We start from the raw sequence: 4703 nt of genomic DNA, 5'->3' as shown, positions 1-4703 counted from the left end.
AACCTTACCATGTGATATCACTATGGTTAACTGATGGAAACACTTGATGCAATCATGAAATCGAATATTTGCAATAGTACGACGAGAACAATACAAGAAAGAGTAAGAAACAAATGAAAGTAATTATACATACGAACTTTTTATCACAATGCACAAACTATGAACCGTAGTTTTCATTCATTTTATTCATTTAAGATGTACGCTCCCGTTAAACATGGAAATTAACGCTGTATATTTATATAAACGATCAATCTTGTAAATAAATAAATAAATTATTTCTCTTTAAAACCAGTTCAAAACATTTGTTGTCACTATGAATATGAACACATAATTTCTTATACACTGTCTTTTGTCTTAAAATTGCACCAAGTACCATCCAGATAGCTGAATGATATTAAAAAAATACACATAAAAAGTTAAATTTGAAAATAAATAAATAAATTATTATTCCAACACTTATTTGTCACTATGAATGAAAGCACATCATTTCAGAATAAGTTCTTATACAGTGTCTTTTTCTACAGTTGATCAAATCACATTTTCTTCAACAATGCAATGTCCTTAATCACTTCTCTAAACCCATCTAACACATATTTGATGCGATAGCCTGTAAAATAATAAAAGAGCATATTTACATTTAAACAGATACCAACTTAATATTGTTAGCTGTATGCATGTTCATGTTTTAGAAGTATTCATGTTTGAATTTAAAGGACTAATCTATATGAAAATGAAGGTTTTCAAGGTGTAATTGAAAATGCTTTTGAAAAAGAAGAGGAGTTATGATTTCATCCATTTGTATTCTTCTTGGCAAATGGGGTATTTTTCAAAGGCCGTACGATGACCTATAGTTGTTAATGTTTGTGTCATTTTGGTCTTTTGTGGATAGTTGTCTCATTGGCAATAACATCTTATCTTCTTTTTTATATGTAAGAAACAGGGACTCCTCTGTCCTGCCCAGAACTGCTTCACGTTTCTGTTTTTCATGTTATTTGTTAATACTATGTTTATTGTGAAAGTGCTTAGCACTTTCTTTTTAATCAAATGTAAACTTCTGTGATACATATCCTACAAAGACACTACTTCAGTTACACAACAAAAATTTAAAAAAAATGAAAATTAATTACAATTTATATACTGTGGATTCATTTATTTTCGTGGGTACCAATTTTCGTGGATTATGGAAAACTCGCAAGTTCGTGGATATTTAATTCCGTGGTTTTCCCGAAGTCTACATACAAGCCTATAGAAAATTTGTTATTCGTTGAACATTTAATTTCGTGGTTCAGCAGTACCAACGAAAGCCACGAAAATTGATATCCCACGAATAATAATAATTATTAATATTATTGTGAGTAGAAATGTTGACTAGTTCAAGCAGTTACGGTAAATTTTTTTTGTAAACTTCCATTTTATTCAATATGCCTGAAGTATTTGCAAATGGACATTTACATATGTATTATACAAAGTTCAATCCTTCAACAGATTTTGACAATATCCCAAATTTTAAAACAAATATGATCTGCTGACAGCATGTATATCGGTATTTGTATTCCTACCACATTTTATTTGTATATTTATATAAAAAAAAAATAACACCTTACCCTCTTTTAAAACTGCAGTTATAACAGCATTGTACCATTTCTTATCAATGGAATTATAGGCAGACACCTTTTCCTCTTTGGGATAAACCTAAAAACAATAAAAATTATTTTAAGCATTTTCACAAACAAAAACTGTTAAAAAGAAAAGTTATGCAGAAACATTGAGGTAAAATGCATATTAATTCTCATATTTGTGGAAGACATTTCAGAAGTTTTGTAGTGTCTAAATAATGTATAAATTACACACAGCAGAACCCATACAAATGTGTATTTTAAACTGAGATCAGAGTTAGACAACACTCTGCTAATCTGTCTAGATATGTAATCAAGTGTAAATGTTGGACATTGTTAGATCAAAAATAGTTTAAGAAAAACAAAGTTAATACCTAATTGACAAACAACCATTTTTGCTGATTATTTGTTTAAGATTACAATAAATAGTAAGAAAAAAGAATCTCTCGTTGAAAAAATCAATACAAGCTATAAATTCTAGGTAAATTGATCTCTGGTAGACCATTGTCTCATGGGCATTCATACATGTACCACATATTCTATTTTCATAAATGATGAGAAATTAATTAAAAAATATATTACCTGAATTGCTTCTGTCTGCTCATCTTCTTGTGTTTTTTTTCAGCTCGCTATTAAAATAAAACAAATACAAATGTAAAAATATGTCAAAACATTTTCATTTAAGAGTCCGGTGATATTGTTATATTTCCTATTTTGCGAATTCGGAATTTCAAAAATATATCTATAACATCTCAGATATATCTATAACATCTCAAATATATCTATAACATCTCAGATATATCTATAACATCTCAAATATATCTATAACATCTCAGATGTTATAGATATATTTTGAAATTCCGAATTCGCAAAATAGGAAATATAACAGCTTTGCAAACTTTCTTTTATTAATTATTTTATTTTTAGAAGAAAATATATTTTACAGATGTTTGACAAATATTGATAATTATTCATTTCATTAAATTATACATGCTATATTTTGAATAAAAGAAAGAGCGTAGGCAATTAGGCCAATTGTCAAAATTACAAAGATTGTCGCAACATAGGTATACGAAAATCAATAATTTAGATTAAAGTGTCAGCTTGGTTAACAAGACAAAATTGAGTGACCAATTAAAATGTTGTGGTCAGTTATGAAATTATATAACGATAATTTTCATTGGTAAAACGAAGAAAACCTGGGATCTCTAAGCACGTGAGCAACGATCTTTTTAAGCTAGTGTTTTGGGCTATCCGTCAGTTGCCATGAGATCTCAGTTGTAATAAAATATAGTTATTTTGGAATTCTTCGTTTTTACCAGGTAATTCATATTTAACATTTTAAAGAATATTTTGTATGAAAATTACATTTCACATTTACTTTTAATTAAGTTTTATTTATTTAGTTCAATTTATTTAAAATGAGCGTTTTTAGTTTATTACATTACGATTAAATAGATGATTTTTTAAGTGAAATATACAGTAAACATAAATTCCGTAAATGTTATTTATTTCATTAATTTTCATTATTACATGCAAATTTGTTTACAGGAGATTTGTGAATTCGACACATAATTTATTCGTAGTAAAGTTTAATTCTGTTATTTGGTTATATTTACTATTCAACGAAGTTAACAGAAATCTTTGTGTGTCACTTTGATTTACCTTGACAACGCAACAGAACACGAAGAAAATATTTGTTGTTTTATGTATATTGAAATCGTACCGATGCAGGATTTATCTCCAGAACAGAAATATTTGCGTATTACGTAATAGCAAGAAACATTTAATATATTACAGCTGGACGTTATCTACGTATGATGAACTATAAATATTGTGAAATATATTGTATGCATTTATTTGAAATTGTATTATAGCAGTTGCCATGAGATCTCAGTTGTAATAAAATATAGTTATTTTGGAATTCTTCGTTTTTACCAGGCCAGCTAAAGTCCAGACGACATAGGCTGAAAGTCAAGTACGACAATATTATTAAAGAAGTTAAAAAATAATCATGAACTCTTAGTTAAAAGCTTGCAATTGTCAACTTGCATGAAACTATAAAAAATACGATTTAATTCGCTTAAATAACTAAAACCATGCATTCATACCTCACGCAGTCAGTCAAGGATGTTTAGAAGCTCTCCTTCTTTGTTTCTTTTTCTGCTACTAGTTGCCTAAAATAAATTATTCCATTTAACAATCAGTCATGTTAAGGATGTTAATTGACTTTTTGTTGTCAAAGTTTATAACTTCTGTCTAAAAGTGGATCCAGATTCAAATTGCCAGGTTGACCAAAATATTGTTCTTGCAATTAAAAGGTGCAAAATAATTATATATTGCATAAATAAAGGAATTCAGATTTAACAAAAAATCTTACATTTATTGTACGGAATAAATTGCTTAAAAAACAATTATACAAATTTGAAGGTCCCGATTGAGGATATAAAACCGTATTTTCTTTGACTTTGAGGGGAAATTTACACAATGAGAGCACAATGTATTTTCTTTCAGTTGATTAGATGGCTATAACTGAAAACCAAATTAAGTAAAAAAAGCTTAATTGTTGAGTGATACAAGAAAAAAATTAAGGCACCATAGCGAACACATTTAAATGCTTCATTTACTTTTATCTACTGTCATCTCAACCAGATAATATGAATAGAGGTGGATGATGTTTCTGGAATAGTTCGAACTTGTGAACCTGTTGGTGTATCAGGAATGACATCCAACTCTTCGTTTTAAAAGACAAAAATCATTCTCATCAAAGATAATACAACAAAAATTACAAACTTCTTATCAGAAAAGTATTATATTGTCATATCAGCTGTTAGTACAAACGAATGGATGAGGGTAACGATGTGACATTTAAATTTCATTCATATTTATTTGTGAAATGTATAAAGTAAATATTTGATGAAAAATATTTTATTAAGAACATCAAACTAGTCATGGCTTTAGGGATCATTATAATGGTTCAGCATAACACTGGCATGGAGTTGTTTTTTTTAAATCAAGATTTTTAAATTGTCTTTTACACTTTGTCAGTAGGCACCAGAAATATTCAAAATCTGCTTGTCCATAAAA

The 4703-nt window shown here is 28.3% G+C and overlaps 1 long non-coding RNA gene across 1 annotated transcript; it reads right to left on the bottom strand.

The window, feature by feature from the left end:
• Positions 1 to 254: 254 nt before the first annotated feature.
• On the bottom strand, positions 255 to 2326 carry LOC134692721 (uncharacterized). Its single transcript, XR_010102259.1, has 3 exons — positions 2199 to 2326; positions 1605 to 1692; positions 255 to 607 (listed from the first exon to the last, which is right to left on the bottom strand). It is a non-coding gene; the product is annotated as an uncharacterized LOC134692721 (long non-coding RNA).
• Between the last annotated feature and the right edge of the window lie 2377 nt (positions 2327 to 4703).

The sequence above is a fragment of the Mytilus trossulus genome, chromosome 12 (assembly GCF_036588685.1).
Source record: "Mytilus trossulus isolate FHL-02 chromosome 12, PNRI_Mtr1.1.1.hap1, whole genome shotgun sequence".
Lineage (NCBI taxonomy): Eukaryota > Metazoa > Mollusca > Bivalvia > Mytilida > Mytilidae > Mytilus > Mytilus trossulus.
This window is presented reverse-complemented; position numbering and strand designations above follow the sequence as displayed.